The sequence below is a fragment of the Idiotropiscis lumnitzeri genome, chromosome 2, assembly GCF_059441095.1.
Source record: "Idiotropiscis lumnitzeri isolate Australia: NSW breed Sydney's pygmy pipehorse chromosome 2, RoL_Ilum_1.0, whole genome shotgun sequence".
NCBI lineage: Eukaryota > Metazoa > Chordata > Actinopteri > Syngnathiformes > Syngnathidae > Idiotropiscis > Idiotropiscis lumnitzeri.
This window is the reverse complement of record NC_142392.1, coordinates 14,180,090-14,206,089: the sequence shown is the minus strand read 5'-3', so window position 1 is coordinate 14,206,089 and position 26,000 is coordinate 14,180,090. Positions and strand designations below refer to the sequence as shown.

At 41.9% G+C, this 26,000-nt stretch overlaps 1 pseudogene; it reads left to right on the top strand.

Moving 5' to 3' along the window:
- The first annotated feature begins 6,390 nt into the window (after window positions 1-6,390).
- On the top strand, window positions 6,391-22,910 carry LOC148341756 (uncharacterized; annotated as a pseudogene).
- The last annotated feature ends 3,090 nt before the right edge of the window (window positions 22,911-26,000 follow it).

The following is a 26,000-nucleotide window of genomic DNA, read 5'->3' as shown; positions in this document are numbered from 1 at the left end:
TTCCCCACTGTGTGTTCTTGTGTGGCTTGTTAAATGAGGCTTTTGGGAGAAGCTTTTACCACAAACTAAGCAAGAAAGAGGTTCTGCAGTGTGTGTTTTTGTATGTTCTGTTAATCGTGACTTTAGAGAAAAGCTTTTACCACAAACTGATCAAGAAAAAGGTTTTTCTCCACTATGTGTTGTTGTGTGTTTTCTTAAATTAGACTTTCCAGAGAAGCTTTTGCCACAAACTGAGCAGGAAAAAGGTTTTTCTCCAGTGTGTGTTCTTGTGTGTTCTGTTAAATTTCCCTTTTGGGAGTAGCATTTTCCACAAACTGAGCATGAAAAAGGTTTATCTCCACTGTGTGTTCTTGTGTGGATTGTTAACATTGACTTATGCAGGAAGCTTTTGCCACAAACCGAGCAAGAAAACTGTTTTTCTCCACTGTGTGTTCTTGTGTGCGGTTTTAAAGACAGCTTTGAAGTTAATGAGTCAGTGTGACATGCCCTTTCACCTTGAGTTTGCCCATCATCATCATCATCATCATTAGTATCATCATCATTGTCATGAGCGTCTGATAATGTGTCCTCATTATGTGCTTGTGATGGCCCCCAGTGGTCTTCATCACCTTCTGTTGTCACGTGATGACTTGAACTGATGCTTGGAGGCTCCGCCCCTCTCTTGTCCTCACTCTCATCCTTGATTACATCTTCAGTCTTTATAGGGACAACGTTCACTGGTGACTTGTTGATCTCCTCCTCCTCCTCCTCCTTTTTGATGTGAGTCAAGTCTGGCTCCTCTTTCACAAAACGGAGATAGTTTTCACTGACCTCTGTCGGACGCAAAAAGACAAACATACATTTGGTTTGGTCAAGTCAAACCTCGTGCGTCGACTTTGTCTTATATTGTTTCTACCGTGCTACCTTGACTTGTGCCTGCTGCATTAATGTTGTGATGCATGCAATGCGTGTGACCCCGATTTGGACCAGACCATGGGGGCATTTCACAAAATTACGTCCTACGATGTAAACCTCCCTGAAGCAGCACAACAGTGATAAACGAGCATTTAAAAAGGAAGCACGTTGCGGCTGATGCCCGATTTAATTCCTTACATAGTCACAGACGTTTCTGGAAGCGAGCTGAAGTTAGCACACACAGGCTATTGTGTGCGTCTGATGGAACACCTGTTGTGGGACCCCAACATATTGATGGGGGCCATCGCAACTTTATGTCATTAATAGAATAGAAATCTTTCAAGTGAAATATGTTTACAAGTTTTTCATTTTGCATTGAGAGATAGTTTCATCGTGGGTACTTTTTGCTTCCATTCTAATCTGTATGCCTAAAAGAATTAAAGGGGCCCTGGCATCATAGTCGCTATTTATTGCATGATTTATGTTTGTTTTTTTGTTTTGTTATTTTTTCCCAAAATGACATTTAGCCTGCTAGTACGTTCCAACATTCCCCTTTTTATTTTTTTTTTAATAAAATTTCTGTTTCTAAATAAATTTTAAAACAAAATTACGTGTGAAGAATCAAAATCCCTACACATAAATTAAGCAACAACACTTTCATGTTGACATATTTGAATAATGACTGTATATTTTAAAGTTATCCAATATGTATTAAAATTAGACTAAGATACACCATAATATTATTAGAGTTCACTGAATTATTTTGGAACTGCAATGATGCTTAACTGCCAAAGGGTGTCAGTAATGAGTAACAAAGTAACACAAGACCTCCCACTGATCCATCATCATTGTCATTTGGATAAATTACCAGGAACTACGAGTTGTGGGGGAGATGCAAACCACCTGGGCCACAGGAACTTTATGACCAGGAACTAAATGTTCCTGGACTAGTAGGTAGAAAAGGGGGTTGTGACGTTCTCCCTTTTTAAGCCCATAGTAAGACAAAGATGCAGATGCATTCCTTGCAGCATGCGCTTGATCACTGATGAGATCCGTGCAACCTTGGATGGATGCATTCAATGTATTTTAAATGTTTGGATGGGGTGAAACTATGCACACGTGCACAAAACAGTGCAGAGCCACCGGAGGTTCATTGACTCTCACCCGACCAAGCCAGTACAATGTTCATAAATAAATAAGACCAATACGTACTTGATTTAAAAAAAAAAAACTTAATATTTTGTGTTTTATCCACTAAAATTGATCAACCGCCATTGATGTTTTCGCCGCAGTGTGCACATTTTGTAAGTTAGGCAGAATTCCTTCCGTAAGGAATTGCTTAAACAAGATATAAAAACCAGAAAATTGAAAATGTAAAATAATCAGTTCAAATTTTATAAAAAAAAAAATACATGGAGTTCACCCCCCCCTATTGGTTATTCTTTGGCATTTATTTTCTGCACTGATTTTATTTGGCATAAACAAATGTTTAGCAAACCGACAAGCAATATTTAAAAATAAAACGGCAATAACCTTGAACGCATTTCCCCAAACAACTTAATGTTGTGATGCATATTTTTAACGATAGAAAGTCGTTCTTTACAAAGCAAATGCAAGTAAAACGTGTACAAACCTGCTTTGAGTGGCACAACACGAGGCTGGTTGCAAACTTCGTCCAGCAGTTGAAGATGTTGCTCGTTCTCTTCTTTTATTCCACAAAGTTCCTCTTTGTACTTGGGTGTCGTTTTTTCACACATTTTCAAATGATAACTCCAAAAAATCTGCACTTGATCTCTGCTTGGCGATGAGTCGTTAGCGGCTAGCTAGCTAACAAGCTAAGCTAACTACACCGAAAAGCATCAACGCGCGAAGATGAGGTTATCGGACACAAAGACTTAATGAATTATGTCGTAGTCCTTTAGAGTAGCACTGGAAATCCTGTGAGAAAATTACAGCCAGTTCCACACTAAATCAGAAGAATTTAGCGGTGTTTGTTTTTATTTCGGTGTGGACGGGTCGGTGCATGTGGTCGAGGTCCTTCGGAAGCTGCGCGCTTTCTAATGACGTCATGCTTTAAGCACGTATTTTTCAAATATATTTCTTTGCCTCTGCGTTTGTTTTTTAACCCTGGCTGTTCTATTTTAATATATATTTTATATAATATTTTAATTCGGTTGATAAAAAAAAAAACTAAATTAACACCCCATTGGCGAGTCAGCTCCTACGTCACTTCCGCCTATGCCCCGAGAAGCCGCTGCTGGAACAGCAGTGGGACGTTCAAGTTTCTCCTACCGAACTTGCAACAATGCTGTGGTTCACTCGGGCTGCAAGATTGTATGAATATAATGTCTGCATATACTAGCAGTGCTTCTCAATTATTTCACGCCCGCCCCTACCAAGAAGAAAAAGATTCGCGCCCCCACCACCATTTTTTTCAGTCTTTGTATATTGATATTCGATTGTCAATAAAATATCCCTTAACTAAGCTAAATTCATAAGAAATATGATTTTGAGAACTACTATTGTGAGGATCTCGAAACTCAGTACTCTGTTGTGCAAATATTGATGAGATGATAAATATTTACTCATACGTTTTTTGGTAAAAAAAAAAAAACTTTATTGACATTAGCAAACCAAACACAGTTATTAATACGTACATAATATAGAAATGACAAAAAGAAGAGCGAGGGGGATTTTAAACACCAATTCTTTGTAAATAACATAAAGCAACAGCTTTAGTATGTTTACGATACGTTTTTTTTTTAATTTTATGGTGACTATACGTTTTTTTTATGGTTACTGTAAAGTTTTGTCTTCTATCTTAAGAAGTCACGCAGGTAACGTGATGCTGCAAGCTTGTGCCTCTTTATTTATTGACTTCTCGTCTATGTGCGTAGACACTTGTTCGTCTGGTAACCAAACACACGTCAGGCAATACTGCCAATTAGTGACTAATGACATAACTGCTCTCATTACATCTCCCTTTCAAACGTTAAACAATGCCTTTGACTTTTTTAATTAATTTTTTAAAATATTATTATTATAATAATAATTTAGTTTTGTTATCAATTATTTTCACTTCTTATCAATATCTATCCATTTTTTGATGACAACAAGCAGCTCTACAACAATTTTAGGAACAATAACACAACATTAAACATTTTCAATCAGCCTGTCCGGTTGTCGTCTAACTCTTGTTGATCTTCGAAGAGGTTCAGTAATCCCAGAAATTGCTGGGGGTTGAGGTCTGTGCTCCTTCGATGTATACGCCTGCTTTGCAGCCTCAGCCTTATCAGAAGATTTCTTGCAGTCCTCGGTAGTGATGGGTAGATGAGGCATTCTGTATCGTTTCGACACAGTGACACACTGTATTGACACTGTGTTGACACTGTGTTGCTGAATACTGACACCTGGTGGACTTGCAGGAAAAATTTGACCGGGTCATCAGACTCTGATCTGTCAAACTAATTTTATCCAATTCCATTGATTAGGCATTTCCATTCACATTATTTTTACATATACATACTTTCATAAAAAAAATCGTTGATATTCGAGACGCAGTTGATAAATTAAGTGAACATCTGTCTGAATGCCTAAGTAAAAGTGTTGTGAATGACAATGGACTCATTGTAATTAAAGATTTTTATTAAAAAAAATAGTTTCTCCAGCGTTTTGTTATTCAGTCTATTTATATCTTTTTTTTTTTTTAGGCAATTTCCCCCGCCTTTGAGAAGATCCTCCCACAAGGCACTGAAGAGGCCGGTGTGCACAACGCCTGTGTGGCTAATAGAAATAGATGAGGGAACGTTGCCTCCATGGACTTCCAGTATAAGAGCGGGTCTTCCGTACGTGCAACGTGTCCTGCTGACATATAGCGCTGCACCTCTGAGTGCGCATCAACAGTGACGTCTTCCATCTTGCGGATATTTAACGCAGAGTAACGCGCCAATAACTCGATGCTTGTTTTGAGCGTCCATCCTGTTGACAGATGCGCTTCCTTATGAACACAGTTTGGCGCGCGACCGCTGTGTCGACACGATTCTGGTAGTGGTCACGTGACTTTCTCAAAGCAGTACGCGCACCGACACGGGGTTTGCCCTGGAAGCTCGGCGCACGCATCGACGCCTCAGTGTCGCTGGACCCATCACTAGTCCTCGGGAACCTTCACAAGACTCCTCCAGTTCCCCCTCACTCTTTGTCCATCCTTTGTCCCCACAATGTAAGATCTCGGACACGAGACAGTTTTCCGCACCGAGAAAACATGTTTCTAAAACGAGTTACGACCTAATAGCATTTATATAACTCCTTGAATAACACGATTCGGTTTTAGAGGGACCGCAGAACCCTTAATTTACACTTCCGTGCTATCCGCAGGGGAAACACAGTTTCCCGAAAAACCCAGTTTCTCAATGAGTTAAGGCCTAATTCCATTGATATAACTCCTTAGACTAGCACGATCCAGTCTATCACACCGTACTGGTCAACGGCGCGCGCCTAGTCCATCAGCGTGAAGTTGGCGCTCCATTTCTTGCAAAAATAGGGTGAAATAGTTAATAGTGCATCTGTGCTCGTTTGTGCTGTTAAAATTTCCGTTTGTGCTGCTTCGGTTCCGGAGATATTACACTTTTTTATTTCGAGTGGTGACGTCACCCAGCCCCCCACTTTCATCCAAATGAGTCGGGAATGGTGCCATTCGTTTGTGCTTCGTTTGTGCTTGTTTGTGCTGTTAAAAGTTTCGTTTGTGTTGCTCCGGTTCGATAGATATTACACGTTTTAATTCACGCGGTGATGTCACAAACACTAACGCTCCGGCGTCAGTCTATTTTGTTTTGGATGCTGTCGAACAAGGAGCTAGGTATCGCGCTACCGCGTTCAGCTAATCACTTGAATCACTCGTATTTGTTATTAATTCCAGGTTATAAACTAGTTCCTGGAATGAACCGATGTTTTGTATGTTTTTGCGCATTTTACATTCTTCATGGTCCTAGAAAGCAACTGTTGCCCGACGAACTTCAAGTAAACACGTCACACTCACTGTTGTAGCTTTTTTTTGCTAGCATACAGTAATATTAAAATCTTCCTGTTTTCACTGCTGTAAATTACTTTAAATTCGATCTTATTTCTTTTAATATGTTGTTCTGCTGCTCACTTGTTTATTAAACATTTTCATTAAACATTTTCATGTTTATTAAACATTTTCATTAAAGCTATGTTATTATTTCTTAAATTATAGCAGACGTGAGGCCGAAACATCCGTTGAACTATTTTGAAATAAAAACAACATAAACACACCTCTCGATGTAGCATTCCCTCATTTGAGAACAACTGAATTAATATAAAAACAGTCCGTGTGTAATTGATGAGAGCCTGCAGAGAAAGCTTTATATGTAAAAACAAACAGCAACAAACAAAACACCAAACTATTTACATTGCAACAATTAAGCAATCACTGCTTTGTGAAGAACAAAGCATGTGGGAAGATCTTTGTCCTTTCTGATGCTGCTTTCACTCCACTTTCCAGGTCATTGTACATCTCCTAGGCAAAAGCAGTCCTCCTGCAGTATGCCACATAATGTCCAAGAGAATCCTGGGTCAAACCTCTTTGAAATCCTATGACTGCTCTCAAAGTAAACATATTCTCTTGCAGCACCAGACTAGAGGGAATTTCAAGCAGGGCAACTTCTGTCCAACTCGTACCAAAGTCGGTGTCAATCCACAAACATTCTCCCAGACTGTAGCTGTGGGAAACATTCGCCGAACACAGAGCCTTTCCTGTACTGTTGTCTTGCTTTTTAAATGTAGATGGACACTGAGATGCATTTTGGATTGGTCGGAGGCAAGTAGAGTCAGGAAGGCTCAGTCCTTCTTCAGCAGCAGTCTGAAGATGAGTCATGCCACAGGTCTGCAGGACAGCAATGTTGGTACACACAAGCGGAACTTCCCTTATTACTTGAGTGCTTAGGCTGCAGTACGGTGAGGAACATTGTTTTTTCAAGTATACACTTGGAAGATTCCTCGTGGCTCTCTCAATCACTGTCGAGATGTGGCATTGTGCATCTATTTGGAGAGCACCAGAGGTTAGGTGGACAGGCTTGAATATTTCTTTCAGGAGTTCTGCCCTCTTGGAATACACGTGTTGTGTCACAACTCGTGTTGCGATTGTTTTTACCAAGTGGAGGAATGGATTGTCACAGGTCTTGCTGCTTACAGCCTTTTCAAATGAAAAGCTGTCACCATAAGAGCAAGAAAGACTGAAACACGGCATCAAATGCACAAATGTTGAGCACAGCGACTTTCAATTTGGAAAGTTTAAGAGGCTGTTGTTGGTTTCCATTTTTCAACAATTGCACCTTGACTTTTTTACGTTCCACGGATGAATCCACATGCAGCCACTCAGGACAAGGAGAGAGATATGAACTCATCTTCCTTTTTTGGGTGGAACTTCTAAGCCTCTCCAGTTCTCAACTTCTGTAATTTGAAGATTGTTTGCAGCAGCATCAGATTCATCACCAAGGTCAGCATCATTTTTTACATTTTTTCCCCCACTCTGGGAAGTAGAGACATCGTCAGGTCTTAAGACAGTCGTAGCATCACCTACATCAGCCTTTTCTCTTTTTTGTTTTGCAGCAGAAATCCGCATGTTTCCGTCAATGAAGGCAAGATGACGAGCAACAAACCGGTCGACACGAATGGGAAGGCTTTCATGCTTGAAAAGCCCATTTTTTATGTTTTTAAACTCTGCTTCAACAGCTGCCGAACTTGCAGTGATGGTGGTGCTTCGGAAGAGAGGGACCATTCATTACTCCTGTCCAGAGTGGTAAGTAACTTCCCAGTCTGATGATGTGGGGAATAATCTCAGGGAGGAAGTGGATGTTATCTCTGTCTCCCTCAGCCATGGCAAGTGACCTGCTCTCCTCGCATAATTCAGTCACCCACTGTCGAGCATTAGTGTGGATCTGTTGATGCGCCTCGACGGGTTCCTGTGCCTGAACCTCTGTGTCTGGCATGCTGATACAGTCTTCTTGTGCAATTTGTGTTTTTAGATATTTCTTCCGCTTTTCTGATGGGAGAGGGGTTCCAGAACTGTCATTACCTTCGGACTCACTCAGTGCCACAATAGTGATGGCACGTAGAAGTTCTGTTGAATGTTCCACACATTGTGACTTGAGTAGTTGTGCTAATGATCTCACATAAAACTCTTTAACACGATGTCTTTTATTTTTCAGGCAGTCCCACTGGCAGATCATTTTGATGCAGTGTGCAACATCTACCCTGACAAAGCATGGCGGCAGGTTTGCATGCTGATTCCCAAGTAAGACTTTAAAGCACTCATTAATGTAGCTCTTCAAATCGGGATGTGGGGTAAAAGCTTTGACCAGAGATCCAAGAATTGCGAGAGAGAAATCACTTACAGCTTCTTTTGGGACCGGTGCACCTGCATGTATCCATTCTTTTAGCCACCCTGTGATAGCGCTAACATCATGCTTCTCTGATAACATCTGCACCACTGGGACACTACAGCTGTTATTTCCCATCAGAACACCCTGATAAAGGAAGATGTGGCCGGACGAGCCATTCGGTCTCACCAGTTTCTTAACTACTGAGCCAGTAGCATCAAAGCATACAGTTGGATGAGGTTTTTTTTGACAATGTCTTGTACACATGCATTTGTGTTTGACTCCAGTAATGACAGAAGAATTTGTCAAGTCCAATGTCTTTGATGCTCCCACTGTGAGGTGTACTGTACTTTAACAGCTGCAATGACAAAATTGGATTTTTATCTCCGAATGCCGAATCATTTCTCTCTTGTTTTGCCTTGCGCAGGGTGGCCAAATTTGGGAGGTGGCTTGGCTCAGGATCTCCGAAGTTCATTAGTGTTGTTGCTTGCGGTGCCCGCCATACATGTGGTTCCATCCTGCCCTCAACAAGTTCCTTGGCTATCTTCACATGCAACTGCCCAGACAGGAATCGCTTTGAGCTGCCAGTGTAATGAGAGTCATCAATGTTCTTGATGTAAACAGTTGAGCATCATTGGACCGTCGAGTTCAGGCACTCTGTCGCAATTGATGTCAAGATGGCCATGACATTCCCTGCAGTGTCCTCTAATTTCAATATACAGTGGAACCTCGGTTCTCGACCATAATCCGTTCCTGAACCCTGTTCAAAAAGCGAATTGTTCGAACACCGAAACCATTCCTTTACTGCTTGCACTGACTTTCTTTGGAGGCATGATTAGGGGCTAAAACACTTCGTACACCTCTATAAAACGCGAGAGCAAAACGCAGCACGTCCGCACGCGACAACAGTTGATCACGAAGAGAGCAAGAGAGCGATCTACACCCGTACGCCGCTCAGCATCCCACCCTCGCGTACGCACTCACGCGTCATACCGGCGTTCGAACTCTGATGTTTGTTCGAACTGCGAAGCAAGAATTTCTCTATTTTTTTGTTCGGACTCCGATTTGTTCGAACTCAGAGTCGTTCGAGAACCGAGGTTCCACTGTAATTATTTGTGACTAATGGATAGACTCGACCGAGTTGTGTGCTGTGTGGGCAGCGTGGGTTCAGTTTCCACTCAGTGACGGTGTCTATGTCCGTCCTGTGACTAGCTGGCAACCAGCTTAGGGTGTTGTGCGCTTTTCGCCCGTAGTCAGCGGGGATAGGCTCCAGCACCCTCCCGCGACCCTGTACAGGATAATGACATGACATTAACGATAGCCTAATCATTCAATTGTTGCACCTTTTCTTGCCTGATGACGACCGTTTTATTGCGTGCTACTTTTCAAACTTGTAACTATGCACTCTTGTATTTATTCTTCCACCTTCCCCCTGTGTTTTCCATCAGGTAAGCTGTGACCTTTCCTGTCTTTGTCACTCCATACACTGGCAAGTACCGCGGGCAGTCCTAGCCTGGCGGAAAGGGGCAGTACTCGTAAACTGTGCTGCTTCTGGAGACCCCATGGCTGCGGGCCCACCATCTCCCTCTGCGAGCAACCGAAAGCTCACACTGGTGTAGTTTGCAACCAACAACGGGTCAGAGGGTCTACACCAACACATGAGCTGTCCACATACCAGGAGGTCGGGAGGAAGCAGAACAAATTGCCATTAAACAAGGGTTCCTCAACTACGGACATGTAAGTTCAACAACTCTGCTCTTAGTGTTCTGGTTTGCACAGGTGAAGGGTAAAAAACACAACTCGGTCGAGTCGAGTGTACCACTACACCTTCAGTGACCGCTATAATTAATCTGGAATCAAATATTAAGTATTTTGATAATCGGTTAATCATTGAGAGACACTACTTAAAATTCAAATTGCCCAAGTCCTGACTTCAGCCTCTCGAAAGTTAATTTTCTCTGATTTGTGACTCAGAATAAGACGGGCAAACACCGGCATTTACTTTGGAAAACAATGATAAACATTTCTGACTATTTTCTGACATGTCACTAGTCACAAAGTGAATCATTTACAATGCATGGAAAAAGCGGGACTATTTTACAGTTCATGCTCAGTGTCTAGAAAGTCAGCCTGGACCATTTGACTGACCTACGGTCAAAAGTCACGGCGCAAACTGTGAAATTAATGCCAATACCACATGATCGATGGCCAGCGTGTTAAAAACAATGGTAATATTATCGTGCATCACTGGTAAATAATACATTGTGAAATTTAAGACACGCTCCCAACAACCCGAGAGATATTTTTCAAATAATCAAAATACAGAAAATGAGAATGAGGTTTATTTGCGAAAATGCGGCTATCTTTTATGTTGCCTGTTTTCCTTTTTAAAAAAAATTAAACACGCCAAGACAAAAAAAATGAATATGAACAAATTCCTGCCATCTTTTTTGTTAATATATCACAGTCATGTCTCCTACAAAAGAAACAAAAAACAAAGGAAGAGAATAAGCTTATTATTATTATTGTTTTAATAGTTTGCTGAAGTCTCGCTGCCAAAGATGTTAATAGTAGCTATTAGTCAGAATTTTGTCAGGATAATAAATCATCAAGTCAGATTTAAAAAAAAGAAAAGTAAATTAAGGATGAAAAAGACTGTCAAATCGGTGTCAAGTCATATCTGCAGCAAAACTTACTCGACTTTGCTAACATTACAAAAATTGCTACATTTCTTATCGGATTCGTAAAATATTTACCTTTTCAAAGAAGTAGATAAACACCATTCCATTCAGTGTATCTGACATCGACTTACTGAAAACACAATATATCAGCGTAAGAGTATGCAAGCATAAATGGTATTAAACAAATTTTGGTGTTTTCCACTAAACATAAAGCACCACCCGAGAGCTATTAAGTCCGGTGTTTTACTGACAGTTCAGAAGAACAAGGCTTTTATTATTTCTTAAATGATGTTTACGCAGTCTTTATCACTTAATGTCTCATTTCTTAAATAATGTACACAATACCTCGTACTAAATACGAGAATGCGCTCTGAAAGGAGCTCTTAAGATTTTACATCAAAATATAAAGCAGCTTAATTTATGTTATCATTCTAAATCATTCAACCTTAATTTATTTACCGAACAATGCTTCTGTTTTATGATGGACTCGTAGTCGGGCACCAGTGGATTTTCGTAGTCGGGCACCAGTGGATTTCCATATTGGCAGATTTTTTTTCTATCTCTCTTCAATATTATTTTAAGGTTTTGGGGTCGTTTGTGCTGGCGGCAGCCGTCTTTACTTTTGACCACCTGCGGGCACGATGACAATAAATTCTAAATAGCGATGGTACGCGATACAGTGAACGCTTAATGATACTTGTTAACTCTGGAAACTCTCTGTCTTTAACTATTTCATCCTGGCTGGCCGACTTTTGCGGTAATTTATTTGTTACCAAGTGCAATTTTATTACTCTGTGGGGCAAGCTTCAAAGCAGAGACTTCCCTTTAAACCTTTCTGTGCTCCTATTTTCGTAGGTGTATGCATCTTGCGATGATAAAAAAATTCCTTGATTTTATGACGCGTCACTTTTTGACCCATTTTCTCCCTCGCAGCTAAATGAAGGCGATCTGCACCTCCAAAACTGGCTGGTTGAATGGGATCGTAGTACAATTTTTTCAACCAACGCTTAACGCTCATGACGGTTTATGATTTAGTGACAAACGTCACATTGTTATTTGTCTAAACACACAGACGCAAAACCCTCTTTTTTTAAAACATCCATTTTTTATTGAAAGAAAAATCAAAAATATGACAAGGTTCAGTCTGGTTACACATGATAAGGATTCTCTAAGACGTAAAAAGTCTATAGGTCAGGGTTAAAACAGATGGATTAACTTTTGATTCTAACAGGTCTTCAAACATCTTCAATTCGTGCGCGAGATCCACAGGTTGTTGATGACGGAGACGGTATCTTATCACATCGTTAAACAACGTGAGTATGCTAAGTCACTTATCTCATTTTCCAAAATATTTTGAAACGTGTCGATCGAACCCGAGCGACTCAAAGTAGCTTCTATAGCCAAAAAGCGATAATTTTCTCAACACATTACCCATTTTTAGTCAAAGTTAATATTTTCTATAAGATATTCTTCGAAAATATCAAGTTGATCACGATATATCATAAAACATACGCTCTCATCCACTTTAAGGCGGTCCGGTAAGTCCTTTACGAGTGCTAAGTCCACCATTAAGATCTCTACAACTCGCTTGACTGTTTCTTTATCCGTTTTTACAGAACACAAATACAACAAGTAGTGAATACAGGGTAAAAACTTTTTATCGCAAAGGATCGGCATGATGCGCTCATATTGCAGTCTTAGATAATAATTATTGCATAGGTATCTATAGCTATGCAAACAACCCCGTTTTTTGTGATACTTTATCACAAAGCGTCTGACCATGTAAAGAATCGCCGCTTTAACAACTATTACGACATCCATATCAACCCATCCCTTAGGAGGATCAACCCATGACATATGTTGTACATCATCCTTGGAAATAGGTGCAGGTCCGGGGTCAGGGTCGTTGACGGTCTGAACCTTAGAGGGTTCAAGCGAACGGTTTGAGAACTCTTGTTCGGACCAACTAGGTACTCGTACCTCCGTGATTTGTGGAGATTCAGCCTGGTCGGACCAACTGGGCTGTTGTACCTTCTCGTTTTGTGAAGATTCTGCCGACGAGGTGGGGGTCATCGGAGGTGTCGACGGCGGTGTCGTTGAAACGGGACGGCTCCACCCTGAATATGATGGCTCGCCAGTGTTGTACGAGGCTACAACAGGGGTTGGTAAGATTCCCGTACCGCCCACCCATAAAGAGTATGATGGTCCTGCCTGGTCCTCGTCTGTTTTTGTAGGGGTTCCATCCTGGTCTACATTTGTACAGGCGTCAACCTGTTCCATGTCAGGTGCAACGATGGTTGTCACCCTTCTCGGTGTGATGTCCATGACCATGCGGCGTCTTGTTCTGAGCGTCTTCATTTTTAGAGTCGGTCTGGCTCTTCAGCCGGAAAAATTGGTTTGTCTGTGCAGAGCGTGACTTGGGCTTTGGCTGTATTGAGACTGGGGTCGGGATATGATAGTAGGGGATGTGCTTATTTTTGACAGAAGCGTGATTCTGGGGGGCGGGCGGTGTTGTTTATGCTTACAAACACGACCACAACTTGGTGGTCGTCTGTCTGTCCAACTGTAGATAAGAAATACGTGAAAACATGTCGAAGCTTGTTGCAAAGATGACTTGGGGATGTCTACAGACAAGATGATGCTCCTCCTTGAAAGGTAAAATAATTGGTAAAACAACCTTAATGATATCTTAGCTTAGCTGCTATTTCTTAACCTAAACGCATGTTGTTTCTTAGCTGTATTCTATTTTCTTAACCTAAATGTATATTGTTTCTTAACCTAACTACATACTATTTCTTAGCTGTACGCTGTTTCTTAGCAGCATGCTATTTATTATATATATATATATATATATATATATATATATATATATATATAATATTTCTTTGCTTACCTGTATAAACTACAAACATGAGGGTTGCCTAGCTGTGTGCTATATTCTTAACCTAGCTGTATTCTATTTCTTAACCAGGCTGGTTGCTATTTTACTCAGCGTATGGACTACAAAAAAGGACTACAAACATGGGGGCTGCCGGAATGTGACGTACAGGGAAATAGGAGGGTGCGACGGGCGGGAGGGGTGGAGACATCGCCCTTCATTTTTCTCGCCCGGGGCGGGATAAATGACGGCGTTTGACTGTCCAAATGTAGCCAACAAATACATGTCCAGACATGCAAACATGACTAGGCAGATTTTACAAAAAGGCAAGGGGTCTGACGACCGGATGTCGACAGTTGCCTGCCACTCACTATCTTTTGAAACACCTTGAGGCTGCTGCAGGCTTGGAGGGTGTCTATGGCCGGCGTCTTGCCCGGACAACCCCCCAAGCCTGCACAATACCATGTTTAAACTTTTGTCGCTGGGAATATGTCCAGACATGTTTGCAAAAAGGGCAAATATCAACCGAATAAACATATTATTCAAAGGTAATAACAACGCCTGCTCTTCTCAACTCATATTATTTCACTCGTTTAATTTAATTTTATACATCTACATTATTTAATTAGATATAGCTCATTTCATTGGATGCTTTATATACTTCAGATATTAAAATATGGATGACCTATATCCACCGAATAAACATCTTATTCAAAGGTAAAAACAACGCCTGCTCTTTTCAACCCATGTTATTTCACTTATTTCATTTGGTTTTATTTATTTAAATAGAACATTTCATTGGATGCTTTATATACTTCAGATATTAAAATATGGATGACCTATATCCACCGAATAAACATATTATTCAAAGGTAAAAACAACGCCTGCTCTTTTCAACCCATGTTATTTCACGTCAAGTCAAGTCAATTTTATTTGTATAGCCCTTAATCACAGACAGTCTCAAAGGGCTTTACATAGCCACAATCGACATCCACTGATCTTAACCCCCAGGAGGGCAAGGAAAAACTCACAAAACCTCATTAGGGGAAAAGTGAGAAACCTTGAGAAGGGACCACAGATGGGGGAATCCCCCTTCCAGGATGACCAGGCTGCAATGGATGCCAACTGGGCAACATTTGACACATACAATGATGCTATGCAATAATAGATGAGATAATATAAGAGTCAATTGAATGAAGTGCTGCAGGAAGATGACTTCAGTGGAGTGGGTCCTTATCCAGGGCCGTAATATCCATGGCAGCATATCCGAAGATGAGCCTTCGATCTTGTACCGGTCAGTTGGTGTAAATTCAGTACAGCCACTTCCAAGTGAATCGCCATCACCTAATTCGGGGAATTGGGAACAGAAAAGAAAGAACAGAAATAGCAAACAGGCCAACAAGTAGTTCAATGAAGTGCTGAAATATAAGGAAATCAGAAAAGGCGCTGCATGAAGACGACTTCGGCAGAGCAGGTCCCTTCCCGGTTCGTCAGTGCCGTAATCTTCAAAGCATGTCCCCATCACCTAATTCCCAAGCAGGGGAAGGAGGGGGCAGAAAAGAGAAGAAGCGGCAGTAAACAGGCCAACAAATAATTAAATTAGATTAGTATACAAATAAATTGATCAAATGTCGCGCTGCAGGAAGACGACATCACTGGAACAGGTGCATGCCCAGTTGGTCAATGCCTTAAACTTCCTAGTGGCTCACCGTCACCTAATCCCCCAGCCGGGGGAAAAGGGGGCAGAAAAGAAAACAAAAGAGAGGGAAAAAAAAAAGCGGCAGTAAACAGGCCAACAAATATTTCAGCTAAATGCACAAGAGTATAAATGCGTCTTTAATAGTGTTTTGAACATTTCTACTGAGGTGGCGCCTCTAATATCTGAGGGAAGTGCATTCCAAAGCATTGGTGCCCGAATAGAGAACGCTCTAGAACCTGCGGACTTCTTTTTGGCTCGCGGGATCACTAAAAGACCAACATTTTGTGAGCGAAGGTTTCGGGACGGAACATATGGTACCGCGAGGTCAACGAGATAGGAAGGTGCTAAGCCGTGCAATATTTTAAAAGTAAGTAGCAGAACTTTAAAATCACATCTCAAGTGGACCGGAAGCCAATGCAAATTGGCTAATATCGGGGTAATATGATCAAACTTTCTCGTCTTAGTTAAGAGTCTAGCTGCTGCATTTTGAACTAACTGCAGACTTTTAATACTCGACATGGGGAGACCCGAGAGCAAAGCGTTACAATAGTCGAGGCGAGACGTAACAAACGCATGGATTAAGATTTCCGCGTCACACATTGATAGAATTGGGCGAATTTTAGCAATGTTACGCAGATGAAAAAACACAGTTCGAGTTATATTTTTTATGTGCATTTGAAACGACATAGTTGCGTCAAATATAACACCGAGATTTTTTGTTGAATCCTTTTGGATAATATTACATTTATCGATATTCAGAGTGGTGTCTTTGAAAAGGTACCGATGACGCGCTGGTCCAATGATGAGCATCTCGGTTTTATCTGAGTTAAGACGCAAAAAATTGAAAGACATCCATTGTTTAATTTCGGCAAGGCACGCCTCTAATTTATAGCAGTCGCGCGGATTCGTTATATCCAACGGCATGTATAATTGCGTATCATCAGCATAACAGTGAAATCTAATGTTATATTTCCGTATAATATCACCAAGCGGTAGCATATAGATGCTAAACAATAGAGGTCCAAGTACCGATCCCTGCGGAACTCCACATATGATCTTACAAAGATCCGAAGTCGTATTGCCATGAATTACACGGTGCGTCCTCTCCGACAGATACGAATTAAACCAAGAAAGCGCTGAACCTGAAATGCCAACACACGTTTCAAGGCGTTTTAATAATATGTTATGATCAACGGTATCAAAAGCGGCACTAAGATCGAGTAAGAGTAATATTGATGAGGTGTCGGCGTCCATAGCTATGAGAAGATCATTAGTAACTTTAGCAAGGGCCGTCTCAGTAGAGTGGTCGGCTCTAAAATCCGATTGGAAAGGTTCAAATTGATTATTAGCAGTCATATATTCATTAAGTTGTTGCGCTACGACTTTTTCAAGAATTTTTGCAATAAACGGAAGATTTGAAACCGGCCTATAGTTGATGAGACTCTCTGGGTCGAGGTTTGGTTGCTTCAATAGCGGTCGGATAACGGCGGTCCTAAAAGCTGCTGGTACTACACCCGTGGTAAGCGATAGATTTATTATATTTAAAACAGACGGTCCTAGGGTCGTAAACAGTTCTTTAATTAGTTTGCCAGGAAGCGGATCGAGCACACAAGTTGTCGGTTTTGCTGCACTAACCAATTTTGTTAGGCTCTCAAGAGATATTTTTTTTAAATTGACATAAGGTTATCGCATAAAATCGTGAGCTGAATAGGAAGAGCTATCCGAGGTTGGTCGCTGTTGCGTTAGCATTGCTACGGTATCAAATAAATATTTAGGGTTGTTTTTATGTAAGACAATTAATCTAGAATAATAATTAGTTTTGGCTAAATTAAGCGCTTCTTTGTATATTAGTAAACTATCGCACCATGCCTGACGGAAGACCTCAAAGTTTGGTCGCACGCCATTTGCGCTCAAGCTTCCTACAAGATCGTTTCAGTACGCGCGTTTCCTCTGTAAACCACGGAGTAAGCCTCTTTGGACGAGTTTTAGTTTTTAAAGGTGCGACGGAGTCAATCGCATTTAACAAAGCGACATTAAAGTTATTTGTGAGATCATCATTCGTACCAATATAATTAGGAAACGGAGCAGTTGCTAAAGGGAGTAGCTCAGAGAACGCAACGATGGTTGAGGAGCTAATGTTGCGGCTGCTATAATTTTGATTATGGTCAGAACGATGACAATGAGCCAAGACTTCAAATTTGATAAAGTAATGGTCAGATATAGCACTGGTATATGGTAATACAATTATTTTTGAAGATGCTAAGCCTCGGGTTAATACCAAATCTAGCGTATTGCCATTTATATGCGTTGCTTCATCTATTATTTGCGTGAAACCAAACATATCAATGATTGTCCGAAACGCTACGGTAAGTGGTTCCGACGGGAGATTCATATGAATGTTGAAGTCGCCCATGATAAGTATATTATCCGCATGAGTTACTAAATCAGCTGCGAATTCAGAAAATTCATCTAAAAAGCCGGAGTAAGAGCCAGGTGGACAATAAAGAACGGCAAGATAAAACGGCAGCTCGGCTGAGGATCGCATAATGAGAACTTCAAATGTTTTAAAGGAATTGCTAGGACGAGGACTAAGTTTTAGATTAGATTCGGAAATGAGGGCTACACCCCCGCCTTTCTTTTGAGGGCGCGCAACATGCGAGCTCACGAAGTTTGGAGGCGAAGCCTCATTTAGCGGTAAAAACTGATTCGGTTTTAACCAGGTCTCGCAAAGACCAATCATGTTAAGATTATGGTCTCTAATAAGGCCATTAACTAACAAGGCTTTCGATGAAAGCGATCTAATATTTAAAAAACCGAGTTTCAGTAAAATAGGTCTATCTAAGTTATTCCGCGCAACAGGACTCCTGGTCATAATATTAAGGAGATTGCCTTGCTTAGGTCCCGGATTGTACCTCGAGCGACTATAAACGCGGCGAGAAATTCTGACGGTCGGAATCCGATAGTTATTTACCAGCTTTCGAGTGCTATTATTTTGAGAGAACGGCTCGTCGTCAATAAAACCGACCGAGGAGGAATGCTTAAACCCATCATGTATTGCCACCTCAGTAGAAATTATATCAGTATGAGATGTAACAGCGTATGGTGTGTAGCGCTCAAATCTAGAAGAAAAGCTATGTGTGTTGTCTAAGTCTAGCATAGCGCTAGTTAGCTCTAGCCTTACAGACTCCATACCCTTCCTTACAGGCTCACTATTCGCCTGCAGCCCGACCTGCTCTAATATGGATAGTCATGGAAGGCTCAAACAATAATCTATGTTTCTAGAAAGATTGATGGCGCCTTCCCAGTTAGGGTGAAGGCCGTCCATCCTCAGCAGGTCGGGTCGGCCCCAGAAAGAAGGCCAGTTATCTATAAACTGCAGTCCCTGCTCACTACAAAAACTAGCCAGCCACTTATTTAGCGAGAATAATCTACTAAACCTCTCATCATTGCCTCTCGCAGTCAACAAATAAGTGAGATGGTATTGAAGTGCAGAACATGTATATAGGGAAGAGAAAACCCTCATGAGCCACTGATGCCAACTGAATACCCCAAACGCCCATGGCAAAGAGTGGGTACAGATTTGTTCGAGCTAGGAGGGAAAATTTACCTAATCGCTGTGGATTATTTTTCCAGGTTTGTTGAGATTGCCTGTCTGAACAAAACCAAATCCAAAGACATTGTCACCTGATAAAATCCATGGTCATGTGGCATCATAGGATTATACCTTGATGCCCAGTCGCAGCAGAAGAATAATTCTGATATGTAGACAACTTCTCTCGTTAGCCAACTGGCGTAGTTTATTTCAGCAACACACACGAACTGCTCTTCTCCAGAGCCAAAAGCAGAGAGAGAGAAATAAGGCTTGAACACCTGCCTAACATGGCATCGTCTGTTAGCGACAGCACCCCTTGTGGCAAATAAGCACATTACAGTAACAAGCAGTCATACAATAACACTCAACACTCCCACTTATGAATGTCTTGTATACTGTACAACTTTCACAAAGGCAAAAAAAAAACAAATAACATGACATTTGAATGTCAAATATTTACATGCCAAACAGGACCCCTGTAAATTTCTTCAATTTAGATTTGGTAACAGGCTTGGTCATAACATCTGCTGCCATGTCATTTGTGGGACAGTAAACAAGTATCATCTTCTCGTCTTTTATAATGGATCTAATAAAATGATATTTGATGTCCACATGTTTACACCTCTGCCTGTACACAGGGTTCCTCGCAAGTGCGATAGCCCCTTGATTGTCCTCATGAATGATAGTTTTCGTGTACACATAGTCATCAATACCTTTTAACAGTTGTTCCAAATAAATACACTCCTGTATTGTTAGGGCTAAAGCCATGTATTCTGCCTCACAGGTAGATAGTGCTACTGTTTGTTGTTTCTTGGTCCTCCAGGAGACCAGTGCACTGTCTTTACACATGCTCACACAATACCCTGTGGTACTGCGTCTGTCAGTGGCGTCCGACGCCCAATCTGCATCACTGTAAGCTCGAATACCAAGACCTTCGCTGCTCTTTCTAAAACAGAGCTGTCTGTCGGTTGTACCTCTGAGATAACGCAAGACATGTTTGACCGTGATCCAGTTCTTATCTGTGGGTTCAGAAAAATGCTGCGATAGTCGGCTCACCACAAAACATAAATCAGGGCGTGTGCAGGTGGCCAAATATATGAGACTGCCAACCGCTTCTCTGTACATTTTCACGTCAGTCATTCTAGGCGCATCTTCAGTGTAGTCTAGTTTTTGTTCGCAGGGTGTTTCCCTTGTTCTACACATTTGCATGTCAAATCGGGTAAGGATCTTTTCCACATACTTTGTTTGTGACATATATACACAGCCTTCCGACTGGCTGAAGACCATGCCAAGGAAATGTTTTAATCTGCCTAGATCCTTCATTTTAAACTTGATGGAGAGCATGCTCTTCACTTGTTCTAATCCACTAGTGTTATTGGCTGCAATGATAAGGTCATCCGCCCAGATAACAATTATCACTTTCCCTTCTACTTTAGACTCTTTCGTGTATACACAGTGGTCTGCTGGGTTCTGGATAAATTTGTTCCCGATTAAGTATTTGTGAAGTAATAAATTCCAATTACGTCCAGATTGCTTTAGGCCGTAAATGGACTTCTCCAGCTTACACACTAGCCCATCTCTTCCTTTCTCATAACCCTCAGGTTGTTCCATGTATATTTCTCTATCAATGGGTGCGTGCAAATATGCTGTTTTTACGTCCATTTGGTGTAAGATTAAGTCATCCTGGGCAGCCTTTTGCATTACTACCCGTACACTAGTCAGATTCGCTGTCGGTGAGAATGTTTCACCATAGTCTATTCCTGCTCTCTGGCTATATCCCTTAGCCACAAACCTGGCCTTGTACATCTCACGTCCATCACTGTTTTCCTTGATTAAATAGACCCACTTTCCTCCCACTGTCTCCCGGCCTTCTGGCAATTTAGTCAAAGTAAAAGTTTGAATGTCCTCTAAGGACTTCATCTCCTCATCCATTGCTTTCTTCCATCTTTCTGACTCAGTTGATGTCATGGCCTCTTTAAAGTTTTGGGGAATATTACACATTACTCTGTAGCAGTAGTCTATACTCACAAGTGTACTGTCCTCCTCCTCACTGCTGTCTTGACTATAATCTTTTAGATAACCCGGTGGTCTATGCTCTCGAGTAGGATATCTCCCACTGCTTGGGACCTGTGGTGTCCCTTTAGGGTGCTTGTCATCATCGTCCTTCGGTAGTTTTGAACCACCAGTTTTTATGTCTGTGCTCACACTTGATTGTGTGGTGTCTTTGACTTCACAACTCACTCTAGGTTCCAGTTCTAACTCATAAGTCTGCGTTTCGTCTTCACATGTTGTCCTGGTGACAAACCTTACCAGTCTATGCTTTTGTACTTTTCTGTCGCTGGGATAATAAACTAGAAAGGCTGGACTGCCTTTGTCGTGCCCCACAAAATGTCCTTTTTCGCATCTAGAGTCTAGTTTACCCCTGTCTTGTTGATAGGCATAGCATATTGACCCGAATTTGTGCATCCTAGATAAGTTACACATTTTCCCTGTCAGTGCTGTGTATGGTGTGGTGCCAGTATGCTTATTAAAACACCTATTTCTTGTATATGCTGCCTCCTGAACAGCATAGTGCCAGAGGCTCTTTGTTACATCTGGCCATCTCAAAGAGAGTACGCCATTCCCTCTCTGCTACGCCATTCTGGTGTGGGGAATAAGGGCAGGAGGTTTCATGTCTAATCTTGTTCTTTCGTAGCAGTGTCTTAAAGTCTCCGTTTGTGAACTCTGTTCCATTGTCTGACCGTGTGCACTTCACAGTGCCGTAAGGTGCTACATCAGATAAGAACTTCTCTGTAGCTTGAAGAGCATCACTCTTTGCTTTCAAAAAATAAACAAATACAGCCCCTGTATACACATCTGTAAAAGATTGCACATACTTAAAACCATCAATGGATTAGTTGCTAATAGGACCAGCTAAATCTGTGTTCACCAGTTCTAGCGGTGTCTTTACCTTGTCAGTTGGAGTTCGGTTTCTCGTTTGGGTGAACTTCCCTTTTATGCATACATCACATTCTTTATCAGGCTTGTGTTTCGCACCACTAATGTGCATGCCAACTGTTACATTTTGCAATTTCAATATATCCTCATAGTTGCAGTGCCCCATTATCTCATGCCATGTCTGAATATCATGGCTGACTTTACACACATCGTTTTCATCACACGCTGTTTTCAAGTAGTACATTCTTTTATACATATAAATGTCAAATGTTGGACCATCAGGCGCCGTAAGAACGTCTTCACCTTCCTTGAAGAACACTTCGGCACCGTTAGCCGTAGCTGACTTCACAGAAAACAGTTCTTGAGGGAAGGATGGGATGTAGAGGGCGTTCTTTAACGCGACTTTACACTGACGCCCCTTACTGTCGATTAAACATACCTGTGCATCTCCCTTGCCTCGTGCCAGCCCAAAAACACGTTTTCCATCTGCTAGTTCCATGCTGTGTTTCTCCGGCCTGAAATCACTCACAAAGTTCTTAAACCGTCTTTTGTCATTCATAATGTGGGACGATGCACCTGTGTCCACAATCAGTACCGTTCGTTGCAATTGCTGTGTTGTCCAGCTGGTATCCTCAGTCTCCATCCTGAAGGAGTAATCCTCACCTCCAGTTGCTCTGCTGGCGTCATCATGTTGCATTTCATGGCTGCCACCGTCGTCATCTTCTCCGCCATCTTGGACGCGTGCGTAACGGGCGCTCTGTCCGCGCTTCTTCCGGCATGCTTGGTCCGCGTGTCCCGTGTGTTTACAGAAACTACACCAAACAGTCTTTGAGCAGTCATCTTTACGGTGACAGCTTTCGCCGCATCGCCAACACGCCAGCCCTGTCGGCGGTCCGCTTTTCTTCTTTTGCGCCGCCCGTGCTTTCATCAATCTCTCGTCCGCCTCCTCGGCGAGCGATCCTGTGTCTTCCGCTGCCTCGAAGTTCCGTAATTTGGCCTTGAACTCCCCCAGCGAAACGTCCGTTGAGCCGTGTGTCACCATTAACGTGAACGGCTTATATTTTTCCGGTAGCCCTCTCATAATCATTGCCATCATCAACCCTTCGCTCGGCGCTTCACCCGCGCGTCTCAGCGCCGTGATAATCTGTTCAGCTCTGATGATATATTCAGTCACAGTCTCTGTGTCCGCTTTCTTCAGCGCCGTCATCGTAATGTATAGGGAGACGATGCGGGGCCTACCTTTGCCGATATAGCGTTCTCGCAACACTCTGAGACTTTCCCGGCCCTTGTCTTTTGTGTCTCTGAATATGAGTCCTAAACTTGTGTTGTCGAGGAGTGGTGCCAGCGCACAATATGCGTCGGCATTCAGCTTGTCGTCCTGGGCCCTGGCTTCCTCTGTCAGTGGGCCGGTCGGCTCTTTCAAAATCGTCTCTTTCAAACCCACTCCGTGCATACAGCACAACATCCTCTCTTCCCAGAGCTCGTACTCATCTGCTCTCCCATCGAAGGTGGGCCACTTGCTTTTGCTTCTGTTCGCCATGGCTTGTGTGTTCGTAGCTCCGCTTTACTGTCCGTTAGCCTAGCTTTAGCTTCCCGCGGTACTCCCGCCGCTAAACTAGCTATACCTTGCAGCTAACTCGCAACCGTTGCTTCACCGTGCTAACGTGCACTTCGTTACTGCATTCAGAATCTATTCTCGCGACTCTGGGCCCATAACCTGATAAAATCCATGGTCATGTGGCATCATAGGATTATACCTTGATGCCCAGTCGCAGCAGAAGAATAATTCTGATATGTAGACAACTTCTCTCGTTAGCCAACTGGCGTAGTTTATTTCAGCAACACACACGAACTGCTCTTCTCCAGAGCCAAAAGCAGAGAGAGAGAAATAAGGCTTGAACACCTGCCTAACATCGCATCGTCTGTTAGCGACAGCACCCCTTGTGGCAAATAAGCACATTACAGTAACAAGCAGTCATACAATAACGCTCAACAGCATATATTTTTCCGGTAGCCCTCTCATAATCATTGCCATCATCAACCCTTCGCTCGCCATATAATATAATGATATTCTGTTCAGCTCTGATGACATGTTCAGTCACGGTCTCTGTGTCCGCTTTCTTCAGCGTGGTCATCAATGTATAGGGAGACGATGCGGGGCCTATCTTTGCCGATATAGTGTTCTCTCAACACTGAGGGTTTCCGGGCCCTTGTCTTTTGTGTCTCTGAATATGAGTTGTTAGCGCCATTTCACAAATGTTTATATTTTTATGGATAATGATTGCAAATATTTGTTTTTTGCCATTTGTATGTTTGTGAGAAGAAATTATACATTTGTCTTTTGTAATTATTTTGATTTGTGGAGTGAAATGTGTCAACGTTAGAGGGCGCAATTCTTTATTTACTGTAATGCACGAAGAAGAAAGTGTTTTTTTGGTTGAAGAAGAAATAAAGATGATGGCGAAGGAGCAACACGGTCTTTTTGCCGTGCTTCGACCATCAGTGTTTGCTCACGCGTAAAAAGTTGTTTTTATTCGCCACCAAACGAAGAGGTTGAACAACGAAAATAAGAAGAAACTAAAGGAATCTAAAATAACCTCTACACATAGCATTTCCATGAGCTGCCCTCACATTCACAGCACTTCATGGACAAATACGACGAAGCACATTCTCCACATTGGCTGTAGAGATGCAAACATACCAAATTGGGCACTGGAGGACTCACACAGACGCTATCAAAAGAAAAATACATTCCGAAAGACAGAACAATTGGAGATCGGAGCTCATGCACATACGCATACACACACACAGACATATACATACACCTGCACATACACTTGCTCATACACGTGCACATACACACGCACACACCGACAAGATTACAAAAGAATGCCAGCGGAGAGAGAGACGGAGGGACTGCCCGCCGGAGAAGGCCAGCCTTGGCGTGTCAGTCTTGGGGACCAGACGGGAATCAACTAACCAGACGATGACTAACCTGGGAAGGACATTCCCTTGGACGTGGACCCGTGCCGTGGGAGGGAGCGAGGACGACCGATTCAACCTACATTACCTTTGACATATAAAACTCCTCTAAAAACTGAAGCTGGGCTGAAAGATGGCGCGCATTTTTCGACTGTGCTCGCCCGAGTGCAGTTTTCTCGTGAGATTAAGAAAAATACACCCAGATATCTGTATTTGTACTATTTCCTGAACTCCAGAATCTGAAGAAACTAAATATCGGAACTCTAATCAGTTGTTGAGTCTTTTTTTTTTACCCTTTTCTTGAGCACAAAAAACGAACACGCATTGGAGTAAGTTTGGCTTTTAAAGGTTGATTTACTAACTACTTCTTATTTCCACGGTGACCCAACTCCAACAATAACATGACAAATATTTGTCCTCTCATCAATATTTGCACAACAGAGTACTGAGTTTCGAGATCCTCACTATAATAGTTCTCAAAATTATATTTATTATCAATTTACGTTAGTTCAGGGATATTTTATTGACAATATAATATCAATATACAAAGACAGAAAAAATTGGTGGTGGGGGGGCGCGAATCTTTTTCTTCTTGGTAGGGGCGGGCGTGAAATAATTGAGAAGCACTACTAGTATATGCAGACATTATATTCATACAATCTTGCAGCCCGATCGAACCACAGCATTGTTGCAAATTCGGTAGGAGAAACGTAAACATCCCACTGCTGGAGCAGCAGCGGCTTCTCGGGGCAAAGGCGGAAGTGACGTCGGAGCTGACTCGCTTTTGTGGCGTTATTTTAATTATTTTGTTACATTTTTTTTATCAACCGAATTAAAATATTACATAGAATATATATTAAAAGAGAACAGCCAGGTGTAAAAACAAACACAGAGGCAAAGAAATATATTTGAAAAATACGTGCTTAAAGCATGACGTCAT